Source organism: Lissotriton helveticus, chromosome 4_1, assembly GCF_964261635.1.
Source record: "Lissotriton helveticus chromosome 4_1, aLisHel1.1, whole genome shotgun sequence".
Taxonomy (NCBI): domain Eukaryota; kingdom Metazoa; phylum Chordata; class Amphibia; order Caudata; family Salamandridae; genus Lissotriton; species Lissotriton helveticus.
Window position 1 is genome coordinate 453470634 of NC_136063.1, and position 17005 is coordinate 453487638.

Genomic DNA, 17005 nt, shown 5'->3' on the forward strand with positions numbered 1-17005 from the left:
ACACCTCCACAAAAAAATGCCACACAACAAATATGGACAAACGTTCCTGCCACACATTAACACCTCCAAAATCCTACTTTCTTAATACAGTGTAAAAGGTGTTTGAAATATGTACTGCTTCATCTTACCACCTATGACATGATATAGTGACGGTCAAAAATGTTTGTGACTCGGTACTTTATCTCTGGTCAGGAAGCACAAACATAAAGTTAATATTTGACAATCAAGTCTATGGTCTTTCTCATTAGGTCGAGCCTAGCGGCAGCGCACATGCGCTACTCGCTCTGCAAGTCTGTTGTAGTAGAGTTTGGGGTAGAATCAATGCCCACTCTCCTTCCATATTTTTCATTGGCTTGTGTCATTGTCTTTCGTAAATGCTGCCTTTGGATTGGTTAATAGGCTTGTTAATCCTTCCTTATTACAGCCTTGTCTTCATTTGAACCTTCCCATGGCGACTGGCCCTTTAATTTCAGTTGTTATACTGGACCTGTTACTTAGTCTGTAAGCGCTATTTACTTTATTGAGTTTCTCTTACTGTAGAGCCGACATGCGCTGCTTCAGCTGACACCGCTTGAGTTTTTTCAATATGGGCACCAGCTTTCAATAACTTTAACTAGGCATTATCTCGTGTCTTTTGCAACCCCCCATGTAAAATGGATTTAGATATGATTAGCAATTTAAGTCATGTGAATTCCAGGTAGCACATAATCGTTGGCTAATGGGCTGATGCTGACAACAGCACATCTGTGTTGCATGTCATTTGTACTAAAGCCTCCTGACTGGTTGTTTTCATGAGCCTGTTTTATTAACAACATCACCACCACCACCACCAATACCACCACCACCTCCTCCACCAATACCACCTCCACCAATACCACCATCAACACCACCGATACCACCAGCACCACAACCGCACCACCATCATCAATACCAAAACCATCAATAGCACCACCACCAATACCACCACAAATACCACCACTAAAACTACCACCACCAATACCAACACCAATACCACCACCAGTATTGCCACCACCAAGAGTACTAATACCACCAATACCACCACCACCAATACCATCCCCACTACCAATGCCACCACCAATACCACCACCACCACTACCAGTACCAATACCACCACCAATACCACCACATCATCACCACCACCAATACCACCATCATGAATACCACCACCTTCACCAATACCACCACTACTGCCAATACCACCAGCAATACAACCACCACCACCAACAGTACCACCACCACCAATAGCACCAACACCACCAATATCAGAACCACCACCCTCACTACCACTAATACCGCCAGCAATATACCCACCACCACCCGTACCACCACCACCAATACCACCACCACCATCAATACCACCACCTCCACCAATAACATCACCATCAATATCACCACAACCAACACCACCACCAATATCACCATCTCCACCAATACCACCACCACCAATACCACCACCAATAAAACCACCACCAATACCACCACCACCACTAATACCATAACCACCAATACCACCACCACCAATACCATAACCACCAATACCACCACCACCAATACTAATACCACCACCACCACCAAGACCACCACAATTCCACCACTTATACCACCACAAATACCACCACCACCACCAATATCACCACCAATACCATCACCACTACCAATACCACCACCATCAATATCACCAACACCCCCACCACCAACACCACCAGTACCACCATCAATGCCACCACCTCCACCGATATCACCACCACCAATATCACCACCACCAACACCACCACCAACACCACCATCACCACCACCACCAATACCAACACCCATACCAACACCACCAATACCACCACCACCACTAATACTACCACCACCAATACCACCGCCATCAATACCATAACCACCAATACCACCATCACCAATACCACCTCCACCACCAAGACCACCACCAATACCACCATTAATACCACAACAAATACCACCACCACCTATACCACCACCAATACCATCACCACTACCAATATCACCACCATCAATATCACTAACACCCCACCACCAACACCCCCAATACCACCACCACCAACACCACTGCCATCAACATCACCAATACCACTACCAACACCAATACCACCACCACCAACAGCACCACCACCACCAATACCAAAACCACTACCACCAATACCACCATCAATACCACCTCCACCAATAACACCACCAATACACCCACAACCATCAATACCGCTGACCAATACCACCAATACCACCACCACCAATACCACCACCATCACTTATACCACTACCAATACATAACCACCAATACCACCACCACTAATACCACCACCAAGTAGACTGTACATCGCTTGAGGGACGTCCTTCCTATGGGCAGCAGAGATGCGCTTGAGGGACATCTCTGCTGCCCATAGGAAGGACCACGGGACTCAAAGGGGGTAATCCTACTGTCCACTGGAAAAGCGAAGGGTGAGGAGCGAAATTCGGGGAAAGGATGCCCCCGGCCGGCGCCACGAGAGGAGCGGGTGATTCAAACCGGAGGGCGCCCGCGGACCTCAGCCCCCCATGACGCCGCCCCCGGGGCCCACCTGAGCCTCCGCGGCAGCATGTCGGAGCCCGCGGCCGGCGGGGGCGCCGCCGGGGCCGCTAACGCCAACAACAACAACCCGCTGCCCCCCCCCCCACCGCCAGGCTTTACCTCCCGTCCAGACGCCTCTCCCCCGGGCCGGGGGCCTCTCGCTGCAGGAGGCGCCTGCCATGGTCCATCGAAGGATGAAGGTCTGGACGGCCCCGGGCGGAAACTGAGGTGACTGCGGCACCGTGCGCGCAATTCAGTGCTACAGCGCACACACTCACCACAAATCACCCGGCACCCCACTCCTGCAGACTCCCTCCACCACCAGGTGCAAGCCCTGCTCTCACAAGGGCCCCGAACCAGAGGGCTCTCTGGGTTCCTCATTGGACTCTTGACTTTGGTGACTTTTGTGCATCCAGCCATTTTTGGAGATGGTCTACTTCCCGCCACGGACTCTCATGGACTTCTTTACTTTTGCTTTTGTCCTGGCCGCCATTTTGCTGCTGCTCTTGGCTCCTTTTCTCTGGACCCCGACCCACCATCCTGTCCATTCCCTTGTCTTTTACCCTTTTCCCTCATTTCCCCCTTGACGATCCTCAAATGTTTCTTCCCTTTTCTGATTTGCCTTTTCTCCATACCCATGTATCCCTCCCACCCTCCCTTGGTGCTGTGACTGCATCCCCCCTCCGACCCCACTTAATGGAACTCTACTTTTCTGTTTTTTTTTTGTTTTGTTTTTTCCCCTGAGAAAATCTACTATGTGTGTATATATATATATATATACCTCGCAAATGTCCAAAGCTTTTGACAGGGCACACGACATCACCCCAGCCATCCGGCATACTTCAGCTCGCCATGATTCACTTTTCAATCTATTTTCGCCGACGCGTTTCGGGGCACTGCGGCCCCTTCTTCCTGGGCATGCTGACAAACAAAACTGAGGCTTGTAATTGCATCATTTCCTCGGTTTATTAATACCACATGTCCCTGCAGCGGCTCCTCCCATCTTGTGCTGCTGCAGTGTTTGATGGGACATGTATGCTCCGAATTACAAGAAAAATCTCCTTTAAGTAAGTTCAGTTCTTGTTTGTGTGTTTAAAAGCACATTATATTCCTTTAGTAGGATGGCACCATCTCGAACAAGAAGAGGCAAGGTAGAGGAACTGTTCTTCACCGCTTGCACATCGCCCCTAAAAATCAGCGCGCCAAAGAGGATTCTCATCCTACTAAAGGAATATAATGTGCTTTTAAACACACAAACAAGAACTGAACTTACTTAAAGGAGATTTTTCTTGTAATTCGGAGCATACATGTCCCATCAAACACTGCAGCAGCACAAGATGGGAGGAGCCGCTGCAGGGACATGTGGTATTAATAAACCGAGGAAATGATGCAATTACAAGCCTCAGTTTTGTTTGTCAGCATGCCCAGGAAGAAGGGGCCGCAGTGCCCCGAAACGCGTCGGCGAAAATAGATTAAAAAGTGAATCATGGCGAGCTGAAGTATGCCGGATGGCTGGGGTGATGTCGTGTGCCCTGTCAAAAGCTTTGGACATTTGCGAGGTATATATATATATATATATATATATATATATATATATATATATATTCAAAGCTCCTCTGCCAGACCAAGGTCGACAAACTAGCACACCCAGTAAGTTAAACCTCAATATGGTTTATTGCACAAAAGAGTAATACGCGTTTCAGCACTTGCCTTCGTCAGTTACAACTGGCGACGGCGAGGCGGATGTAAATACAGGCAGTAATGTAAACATAAAAAAAGGACCACAACTTAAATTCATGAGCACCATCTTGGAATGGCAAAGAAAACTCGATCAAAATCAAATAATATTAAATACATTTTCGGGTACATGATTCTGCCACATGATTCATTCAATATTTGTAATCAAGTATTAGCGCCCTGAATGGGCGTTCGCTAAAGGCAATTAATTAATTAATGTGATTTTATACAATTGGCATACGCAGATGCTGTCAATTGATACCCAAAGTTATCATACGGAAGAAAAAAGTCAATCCTGTGAACATATACAGTGATTATATAGCCCTGAATGGGCGTAAATTTGAGAGTTATTGTAATGCAAAACTCCACATTCATTATATAATAAATCCGTCTTCTTAATCGTAGTACACTGCATGTGATAATTCTTAATGACTCTTAGCATTCTGCTTGTACAGTTTGTCCAAGACATTTCTAAGAAATATCCAGGCATCAGATAAAGTCACAGTTTCTGTCTTTCATCAATATTTAGAGGTGTGATATAAGTTCTTCTCCTGAATTCATGCCTCCCGGAGACTTCGTTTGGAGTTCGATAATATATCGAGACTCCAAGCATCTCAAGCTTCGTTTGTAGTCACCCCCTCTCAGGTCTTGTGTAATGCAATCTAAGCTGAAAAAACTAAGGAGAGTTCTATCACTGTTGTGATGTGTTGCAAAATGGCGAGCCATCGGATAGTTTTCATCTTTATTGGCGATGGCCCGTTGGTGTTCCAGTATCCTTAGTTTGACTGCTTTAGTGGTACTTCCCACATAACGGTGTCCGCATGGGCACCTCAGACAGTAAACTACAAATGGTGTAGAGCAGGTTGTAAATTTCGGGATTTTAATCCTAGCAACTTTATGGGGTACTTGGTATGATAGTACTCTCTGGCTCGTACTGCAGGCCTTGCATTTCCCACATGGGTATGACCCATGCATGGCCTGTAGTTCTCCTTTTGGCCTCACTCTCGACAGATGACTTTGTACTAGTTTGGCTTTTAAAGACTTGGTTTTCCTAAAAGTTATCATTGGGTGATCCGATAAATCTCTACCAATGACTGCATCTGCTTTGAGGATACCCCAATTTCTGAGCATAATGGCTCTAATTCTATTCGCTGCCACCGAATAGTTAGTAATTAGTCTTATAATGCCATTACCGCTTTTGTTCTCACTACTCTGTTTCTCTCTCAGAAGTGTTTTCCTGTCAATGTTTACTACTTTTCTTTTTGCATTTTGAAGTACCGTTGGAGAATAACCACGCGATTTGAAGCGCTTTATGCTTCCTTCTGCCGCTTTCTCAAAGTCTCTGTCTAGCGAGCTGTTGCGTTTTATTCTTAACAGCTCTCCATAGGGGATGCTTCTTATGAGTGTTCCAGGGTGGCTACTACGTCCATGAAGGACGGAGTTCCCCGCTGTCTCTTTCCTATAGAGGGAGGTCTGAATCTTACCTGACTCTACGAAGACCCTAAGGTCAAGGAAGTTAACCTCTTGTTTGCTCATGTTATAAGTGAACTTTAAGTTCAGATTGGTGGTATTAAGGGCCGCTATGTACTTCTCTGCTGAGGATTCCGATCCCTTCCAAATTAGGAAGAGATCGTCAATATATCTCTTCCAGCAGATCACATTGTCTACTCATTCTGCCTTATCCTCGGCCCAGGCCACCTGCTTCTCCCACCAGCCCACGAATAAATTCGCATAGCTGGGGGCAAAGCAGGTGCCCATCGCCGTCACCCTTATTTTTCTGTATCTCTGTTCCTGGAAGACAAAAATGTTGTTATTCAGGCAGAACAGTATAAAGTCCAGAATCATTTTGCTATGCTCCAGATATTTAGCGGAGCGCAAATCCAGGAAAGTTTTAACTGCTCTTGTCCCATAGTTGTGCCTGATGCTCGTATACAAGCTGGAAATGTCCATGGTTATCATTATCAGATCGTTCTCCCACTCCACGTCCTGGATCTGTCGCAGGACATCCTTGGTGTCCTTGGTATAAGAACACAATTGGGTTACCCATGGGGCCAGAAATGATTCAATGAATTTGGACATTTTCTCAGTTAGTCCACCAATGGACGATACGATGGGTCTCCCGGGTGGTCTAATGGGGTCTTTATGTATCTTAGGCAGATGGTAGAAACTGGGTAGCCTCGGTTGTCTATTTTGCAAATATTGGTATTCCTCTCTGGCCAGGATCACTTTACCATACCAAAAATCAATCATGGTATGATATTCGCGAATACTGGTCTGATATTCTTGTTCTGTAGTCGGTAAATAGTTGTCGCGGTCTTGTAGCTGGTATAGGGCCTCTTTACAATAATTTTGGCGACTCTGGATCACGATATTACCACCTTTATCCGAAGGCTTAATCACGATTGCGTCGTCTCTCTCTAGACTTTGAATTGCATCCCTTTGGTTTGATGTAATGTTCCATTTCGTATTGTGTTTGTTAGTCTCCTCAAATTTTGATAACTTCTGCAATTCTTGGTTAACAGTTTCCGAGAAAATGTCTATAGAGTCTATGGGTGTCTGAGGGAGGAAGCGTGAGGGAGGTTTGATATTACTTTTTTCTCCGATCTGAACAATGCCAATAGCTGCACCCCTACTGGCTATGTCAGTCGGAGGCGTAGGTTGAGAGTCATTTTCTTCCAGTAATTCTTCGAGTACTGCCATACTCTCCAAGTCCCTAATATTGATATCAAAGGGATCCCCTGAGTCAGTGTGCCCCGCTGGTGTTGGTCTTTGAACATTGTCTCTGAGGGCTCTTTGTTTAAAGAACTTCCATAGTTTGAGTTTACGGATAAATAGGAATAGATCAATACGTGTCTGCGTATATTCATAATTGTTTGTGGGACAGAATGTCAGTCCTAATTTCAGCATGTTTTCCTCATTTTTGGTTAAGACTCTTTGGGAGAGGTTGATGATATTTAAATCCTCCATCAATTCCTCTTGGTCCTGGCTTGTCGGTTCCTCAATTGTCTGGTCCCTCTTCCTATGTTTCCTCACTCCTCTCCTCGTGGCCCGCCGCTTGTGTTTGATGACTGTTCTGGTGGGCGCTTCTTCCCATCCCTCAGCCAACTCTGGCGTATTAAATCGAATTCCTCGCAAAAAGAAGGCTGGCATCTCGTTGCTGTTGGCCGTGTATTGCCTGTGTTCTCGTCCTCAGATTGTTCAGCACTCGTAACTTCTGATTCTGAGGTCTCTACAGTTGTTTGTTGTTTCTGATTCTTCGCCCTCAGATCACGGCGAGGTGCATCGTACTTACGTGCAAAGGTCAATACCCTTCCCTGCTCATAATCCCGAGCATCGCGTTCGAATTTCAGTTGTTTCCTTTGATGTATTCTCTTCTCATACACTGTAAGTCTCTTTTTCATAGATTCTTTTTCACTGTCAAGTTGCCCTTGATCCACTATTTCAAGGATAGCCAGCTCCAATGATTCAATGTCTTTTAGTGCCTTTTCACGATCTTTCCAGGCAAACTTTATTAACAGTCTCAGCATCCCCTCTGACGAATGTGCCGTATATTCAGCCCATTCAGTTAGCAACTCGGTGTCCGGGTTTTCATATGCTGGAACCGTATATATACGGAGACCGCGAGGAACTCTATTTACCTCCACATAATGCTGTAAGGAAGTGGCCTCCCACCACTTCCTTGTCTCGCGTTCATAGAGTCTTTCAAGCTGTTGGTATTTGCTTTTTAAATTAGTCTGTGCTATGTCTAAAGCCTGGGTTGTGTCCTGTGTTTGAATTCCAGGGCGTCCTTTAAAAATGCCACTCGCCACCTCCCGGCGCGCTGTGTCACTAAACATTTGTTATTGTGAGAGTTCTTATCTCAATTCAATGTGCTGCTTACTTCACTTGTGCCCGCAGATACAAGAAAGAGATGTCGGGTATCTCCTACCTTCGCCCGTCCTTCACCGTGTTGCACGCTCCTCGTTCGAGCCCGTCTTCCTCCGGACAGGGATTGGTTTCGCCGACTCTCCGTGGCGGTGCGGTTTCTTTTTTCTTCGTTTCGCTGCTCCAATGTCGCCAACATGAATCCGCACTCAGTCCGAGTGGGTGCCGGTCAAAGCGGCGGCGGCGTGCCGCTTTCCGTATTCAAAGTTCCTCTGCCAGACCAAGGTCGACACACCAGCACACCCAGTAAGTTAAACCTCAATATGGTTTATTGCACAAAAGAGTAATACGCGTTTCAGCACTTGCCTTCGTCAGTTACAACTGGCGACGGCGAGGCGGATGTAAATACAGGCAATAATGTAAACATAAAAAAAGGACTAAAACTCAAATTCATGAGCACCATCTTGGAATGGCAAAGAAAACTCGATCAAAATCAAATAAAATTAAATACATTTTATGGTACATGATTCTGCCACATGATTCATTCAATATTTGTAATCAAGTATGTATATAGAGATAACTCTAATCACTAGTATATGCAGTAGACCTTTGTACTCTCTACCATTCCTATGTGACTCTTAGAGTATATCCATTCGTAGCCCTTCCCTATGTATATAGATATAACTCTAATCACTAGTATATGAGTAGACCTTTGTACTATCTACCATTTCATGTGACTCTTAGAGTATATCCATTTGTATGTCTTCCTTGAGTGACTTTACTACTTGTACATTTGCAATTATCCTTTCTGTTTGTATCTCCTTTCTTGTGTGACTTTACATCTTGTACATTTGCAATTTTTTCTGTTTGTATCTTTTATGTAACTCATGTAATTCCAGGTCCTTATGTATCGCTACTGGTTCTTATGTAAAGCGCTCTGACACCTTCGGGTAAAGTTCGCGCTATAGAAAATTGCATTAAATAAAATAAAATAAATAAAAAATAAAGTAGAATGCGGTTAACAGGCAATGGCGTACGCAGTGACCGCACTCCCCTGCTGTGTTCCCATTGTGTTTGATTCAACAAATCCGGCTGGGTGTGCACAGGCTACTCCAGCACCTGCCGTTGTTGGGTGCCAGCTGTGAAGCAGAGGATGGATGAGCCCAAGATATGGAGTGGTGCACCACCCGTTAAGTAAGAGTAGTTATTCAGTAAGTCATATAGTCTTGGTTAGAGAGTCTTAATGTATTTTTTTATTTTTTGTGAGAAAGACATTTCTACAGCAAGTTACGCCCTGGGAAACTGTCACCAAGCATGGGACTCCCGCCAGCAAACCACAGAAATCTTGATTGATTAAAGTAAGATAGCTGCAGTTAGTAAGCAATGTAAAGAGAGGCGTGAGGGATGGTACTGGGGTCCCTTTTAAAAAGCAAGCGAGATTCGGCACTGACACGTTGCACTCACCGTACTATTCTTGTGTTTGCACACAAGAGAGTGACCACTGTTGAATCACACTTCTCCCCTGTAAGGAAAACTTCTTTATCCTCCCTCAGACACCGATAAGCAAAGGGCAGAACCCATAATTCATACAGAAAAGCACTACCATGTGGTTCAAAGCGGCCAACAGGAAAGTATTGCATACATGATTTAAATTGAAAAAGCGAAAAGGGCAAAGTGATAACCCCATGAATTAACCAAACAGCAGAGTCTGTTTCCACCACTGAGAATGGCAAAGACTCCAATTCTCCAATATGTAACAGCGTGTATACAGCATCTTTCATGGACATAAACCTCTGTTTATCAGTCAGGGTAAAAGGCAAAAATAAAGCAGTGGCATTCAAATAATCCTAAGGCACTTTACCCATTTTCAGTGTCTCCAATATCCAAGCAAATTGCATGACAGACCTTAACTAATTTTGACCATGATATAACACAGAAACATCACTTTGCACAATATCTATTACAGAAGAAACAATATTGTCTAAGGTATAAATGCGTGGAGAAAGTGTGTTAACGCCTTAACCGCGGCGGCAATTCCATCACTGTGCTGTTATTAAGTGGGCGGGGCTGCGACGGCCGTTCGAAGCACTGGGGGGGGGAGTGCTCATGGAAGGGGTTAATGCTGTTGTCCACTACAGCAAGAACTTTTCTAAATTAGCCTGATCAATTTGATGCAGACGGAAGACTGCTTCGATCTGTGAAAGTTTCCAAATGTCATTACAAGCGGCATAAATAAATCGATTGGCTCTTGGATTACGTGAGCCCAGCAGAAAATCAGCAACATCAATATTGTTCGATAAGAGGGAAAGATGTTGTTTCACAGATGCCTAGATAGACTGCTCTAACCACTGCTGGCATAATTTACCTACCGAGTATGTAGTCACAGAATGATGAGGTGGATAACGAGGGTCAGGCTTAGTCTGAATGAAACCAGGTGTAACATTATAGAAACACAACTGCCATGAATTTGGACTAGTTTGCCACACCTACCATCCTGATGAATCAATTGCAGAAACATTAAAAGAGGCATTTTGAAGCAGAGCCTGCAAAGCCTCAATGGTGTAGTATGTAGTTATTATGTAACTGCCAATTGTCATATTCAACTAATGAAGGAATGGAGAGAGTATTCTAGTTTCTGACAGTTGTAAGGCCATAACAAGGTGTTTGATAAATGGTATCATTTAAAAATAACAATTGAGCCGGGATCAAGCAGGCACGATGTAATGCCTCAGTGCCTTGAACATGCCATGCCTTTGTGCCCCAGATTGATTTTAAATCTATAGTCTGTTTCCAATGGTCATAACCATGTGTAGCCAACTGTCTTTTAAACAAGTTGGCGTAAATCAGTTTAGTGTGGCATAACAGGAACTTGGATTCAGAGTTTTTTTGAAGCCTAAAAAAATAGGTGAAATTATTTTTAAGAGTTTTGGAACTCCCCTCGAAGGGAGCTGGACAATGTTCCAATTGGGTAAAATTAAAACAGGTCTTAACGTGTTGGTCTTGTGTAAAAAATTATGCCCATAATGTTGATAACAAAAGAGATCACCAAAATTGACAGAAATTAAATACAAATCTTCAGTTTTAAATGCAGCAAATTTGAAAACAATGCATGAACTGCTTGTACATCCCAATCATCCGATTTTATGTCTGTTTCACCACATCTCCTAATGGGACGCGAAACACATATGGAACTCGAAGGACCTCAGTCGGACCATGAATTTCGTAAGCTACTTTGTCCCAAACGATGCCATCAGGAACTGGGAAAGCTGAAATGTTCACGAGAGACTGGTCACGTTTCATGATATGGAACGATGTGTGAGGAGCCAAAGTTCCATCGAACATTTTTACCGCAGATGGTTCGCGAGATAATGGCCACTTATTAGTAAAAAGAACACAGTCACAAATCCAATTGACATGAAGAGGAAGGTCAGGATAAGCACCAACCAAATGTAGGTCCATGGGGGAATGAAGTATATCTTTTTGAACCAGGAGTAAAAAATACGCAATTTCGACGGTGGTGCATCAGACAAACTGGATGATGAGTTGGACGAGCCAGAAAAAAGGTTACCGGTTCTCCAACACAGGCACTCACCGGGCTTGCAAGCAAAGGTGAAAGCGTAGAATCGTCCATTCTTACTTGTGGGCTAGATGGCATCACACACACCAAATACATAGCCGGAAAAGGGCGCCCAATATCCATAACATAAGAGGTTTTTCGCAATGGGTGAAGATCAATTACAGTGTCCATCATATGAGCAGACATTCGTTTGGCAGCAGATGACGAAAAAGTCAATGGTGCTAAGGATATTGCGTTGCACGACACTTATTTATTTTTTTATTTCAAAGGTTTTATATAGCGCTACTGGACCCAAGAGTATCAGAGCGCTTTACAAGGATGGTGAACATAATGAGATAAAATTAACAATTAAGCGAAAAAGAGTTACAGTATGATAATGCATTCAACAGGGATAAGGGGGCAAAGAAACAGAGAGATAAAATTAAGTGGAAAGTGAATATTAAAAGTTAGGAGAGAGAGGGGGGTAAAGAGAGGGGGAGTGAGAAAATGAAGGGATTGAGAGGGGGTGGGAAGAGGAGCGGACAAGGGAAGAGAAAGGAGTGAACATGGTCAGAGTCAGTAACATTAGATACCCCAGTATTTGTTGAGAAGAAGTACTTTGAGTTCCTTTTTGAAGAGAGGGTAAGAGGGGTTGCAGCGAAGATCCTTAGGCAGAAAGTTCCAAATTGTTAAAGCGTTACCAGAGAACGCACAGGATTGGGCCTTTTGACAATTGAGTCTGGGTGGGATCAAGACAAGGGAGTTTGTGCTCCTCAGGGACCTGGAGCAACCAGCTTTGTGTAGTTTTGTTTTAAGGTAAGAAGGGGTGTTTTGGTGAAGAGCTTTGTGAGTGATGTAGGCAATCTTGTAGGTGGATCTTCCTTCTATTGGGAGCCAATTGAGATTTTGAGGACAGGGGAGATGTGATCAAATTTTTTACAATCAGAAGGGAAACCCGAAGGATAACTATCTCCCTCCCTAGTTGCAGCAACTGCTCCCATAATTGCATTATGTATCGCAGTCATAGATCTCGTAACTGCTGCTACGGAACACATGGCTACTGCAGATTTGGCTGCTTCATAAGCCAAAGAATTACCAAGAGCGTGCGTTCCGACAAGCTGGTGGCCAAGCGTGTGAATAAAATGTGTGAGAGGCAGACGTTGTTTAAGATCTGCCACTCAAACCCAAAACATTTTATGCTTAATTGCACTGCCATTAGAATCGCAGTAATCATTTTGAGACCAAAAGAATAAGTTGTCATTGAACGACTGGACACAATAGTAAGAATCACACACAATAAGAGTATTCACAAGAGGATCAGCAAACTCTAGAGCTAGAACAAGAGCACACAGCTCGGCCAATTGCACCATACAGTCCTCTAGTGCCTAAGTGTGTACAATGGAAGACTTAAACTCTCCATCTTCAATGGAGACAGCCACAATAGCGCAAGCTGCTGAATAAGCATGTTTGGAACCCCTGGCCGGTTGCGCTGAGCCATCGGTATAAATGATGCATTTGAATTCACTCAAAAGAAGAAGCAACAAAGGAGATGGATGAACAAATTCATTTTGTAAAAATTCCTGAGTCTGAAGTGACGGATCAAAGACAAACGTGACATCCGAAGATTTCAAGGAAGTAGCCCACTGAATCCAACGTGGGTGTAATGCCTTCGAGTTAGGTACACTTGCTTTAGTCACCGCTTTCAAAGCGGGGAAGGGGGTGACCATAAGAGTGTGTTTGACCTGCACCAGTGCACGTTCCTTTAGAATAGCCATCTGCACAGCCGTCAAGATTTTTTCAACAGAGGAAAAACGCATTTCAGCCGCAGTGTACAAGTGCGATTTATATGCAATAGGTATTGTGTCTCCTTCATTGAATGTTAAGTATGTGAAACCCACTGTCCCTGAACTAATACGTTTTACCAGATTGGTGGTGTTATCACGAGTCATTAAGAAGTTAGTCGCAAGCAAATCCACCTCCAAAGACTGCAGAACGAAAGTATTTTCAGGAAGCCAGCTGGCAGATGTAAAATTAGGTTGTATCAACGCAGAAAGTGGTTTGATACACTGGGCATAATCGGGAATGTAAGTCCTCCCAAAATTAAAAAAAACCAGCAGGGATTGTAACTTTTTCAATGAAGAATGAGTTTGTAAATGTGCACATTTCTCTAGGAAGTGAGGTGCTAAACCCTTCCCTTCATTATTGAGCTCATTGCCCAAAAAGAGCACTGCCAAATAAGAAATGTGTGACTTTGCAAAATTGAACTTATAACCATAGTCAGCAAAATACATTATTATGTGGTCAACTCGGTCAAGATGCGGGGCATGGCTGTCCTAAGATAAATAGATGTCATCAACAAACGACAAGGCTTCAGGGTCAACGTCATGCAACAAAAGACACAATGCATGCTGCAAATGCACCGGGGCTATTCTTATACCACATAGGCAATTGTGTAAATGTTTTCTGATTTCCGACAGTACTGAATGCTGTCAAGTCAGTATTAACACGGTCGAGATTGTGACTGTAGAAACCATTGGAAATGTCAAGCGTTGTTTTGTATTTTTTACGAACAATATTATTCACCAGCACCGAGCTGTGTGTGCTCTGCACTGCAAAGGTGCGGCAATGGCTGTTCAAATTTCTATGATCCAATACAATCCAAAATGAACCATCAGGTTTAGGGACAGTAAAAAGAGGGTCATTCATAGGTGATGTACATGACTCAATTACCCCCAGAAACTCTAACTGTCTTAGAATGTCACAAAATCTGAAGCTTTCGCATCACGTGTGAAGGGATATTGAGGTTGAGGTTGTGGCATAGAGCGCAACGGTATTTCATGAGCCAGTGAATCAACATCCCAACCCACCTGATTGCGATACACAGATGGGGCCAAGGCCAAAGCCCATTCCTCAGCCAAAGCCTGCGCTTGGTCCTCAGGGACACAACGCGAAAAACTTGGAAGTATTACATCTTACCCTCAAGAAGAAGAAGAGGCTAACACATAGGGTGAAGGCCAATCCTTCACCGCTAACAAAATGTCATATGAAGCAGTCAGATTATCCCAGAACACACCTTAATGGGATGCTGTACATCACCTTCAATTCAGAAAATGACTTCGTAGAGACTATCCGAGGGGGCAACCCGGGTATCTGCAGTCTCAGTAGTAACAAATGTGTCAGTTGCTGTCACATCCAGACGGGGAAGCAGAGCCTCCCTGACTATGGTAACTTCTGCAGTGCAGTCAAGCAGAGTCACTGCCCATGTCCAATCCAGGAGTCGCGTTCTCACTGTCTGTGGCATATCTCGTTGTTGAAGTGGCAACCTTTTTCTTTTGAAAAGGAGGTTGGGTTCGAAGGAAATCACCCTGCTTATCCTTGACTTCAAACTGTCGAGGCTGTTCACAAAGTTGTGACGCAGTTTGACTTCTACCCCGATCCTGGCAATCACCTCCACCGGCTTGTGAGCCTGATGTTTCCTGTAAAGAACGATGAGAATGCTGATCACAAACCTGAAATCTATCAGGAGACTTAATTTTAGTGCGGTCGCGCAAAACATAAGTAAGTTCAGAAGCATCAGGAGTCAGTGAACTTGCACACTAACCCTGCTTCTGCTGTTGGGAACGCTGTTTCTTATGTCTTTGCCAATTCTTTTTCAGAAAGAAAGGGCGCTCATCTTTATCAGGCTGGGCTTTCTGTTGATTTAGCGACTGCATTTGTGATGAGTCGTAGGCTTATTTCCCAGACTATTGTGGCCTATGGTTTTATAAGCCTTCGTAATAATCTTAGGTCATTCTCATGGTTTGTCCCTCTCCGCAACCGTTTCTAAGAGGCTCACCACTTGAAAGCTAATGGCATCGCCATTGACATTCGCAAGGATCATATCAGCAACCATGTTGAACACCCCCACCAGTCTCATCGCCACCTCAACAGCCGCTTCAACAGCCTCTTTGGCTCCGCGTTCATCTTGAACACGCTTAATCACAGAAGGAAGTAGTCATGGAGGAAGTGCCGAAACCAGGTATTACAATCAGCCAATTTGAGAATTAAGGATTTAGGTAAACTTATAGTCAAGATCCTGTGTTTCTCTACAGGAGTAGTATTAGGAAAGAAAGTTTCTATCTGTCCAAATTTCTCGGCAAGCCAATAAGGAAATGTATCCTTATTCTGTGGGCGCCTGCTCATGATAGAATTAATCATAAGGGGACTGATGGTCACGCCACCAGGACCCGGAAGTTGTACAGCAGCGCCAGGTGGTCCCACCTGGACAGTGCGGGTTACGTACTGTATTACAGCTCTATATTCACATATTAATGATGTGTGAAATACGCGAAGCTCCGCCAGAGATGCCGATGTAAATGCACGTGGGTGTGGGGTAAAACCAGTCAAAACGGGCCTTGTGGCCCCATCTATTGATAAAGGGCCTAAACGGACAGCCGTCATTGGATGACGAAGGGTGCCATTAAACCAAATATGGTGTTGCTAGCTGTAAGCAGAATTTCAAGAGCTCTATAAGGCTGATACTGCTGAGAAACGGCAGTGGGAATATATATGTGAAACATATCATCAGTTCATCCACCACCAGTAAGGTGACCCAAGAATAAAAAACTTCAAACTGGGAGCCGGATCGGCTTCCACCACAAAAATAAGTGCAGCCCCAGCATTAGGGACTGTGTAACGAGTCAAGTACGCCCTCAGCGCGCCTCTGCTATGAGCCTGAATATCAACAACAGCCATTATAGAGAAAACAGTAGAGCAACTTAAAGAGCGGCAGCGCAAATTCGAGTTAGAAAAAAAGAAAAACCTTTTAAAACTACAAGCTTAAATAAACCTATAAAAACTTCAATATAGGAGATTACTCCATCACAGCTGTCTCCAGAAACAGAAGTGAGGGGATTGTGGACCAGCACGAGCACTGCTCAAGCGTCTCACTGATAAGAACCAGACCAAACATTGGCAGCGCCATGTTGCGGAGATTCTGCTCATACACAGACCTATGCAAAAGAAAACAGGACAACAGTAAATAGGGGTGTACCTCCTACCACCTTAGTACCCAAAATCACAACCGACTAGCAATAGTGTCTCATTCCTTCTCATACAAATATCAAGAAGTTACGAATCTTTAGATAACCCAGAACACAAGTACTCCCAACTCACCTCAGAGTCGCGGGAACTAGACAATCTTTTGATCGCTCGTACTTGTCCACAATAAGAATAATCAGAGTAATTAAATACGTTCTAAATGTTTATTTGGACTA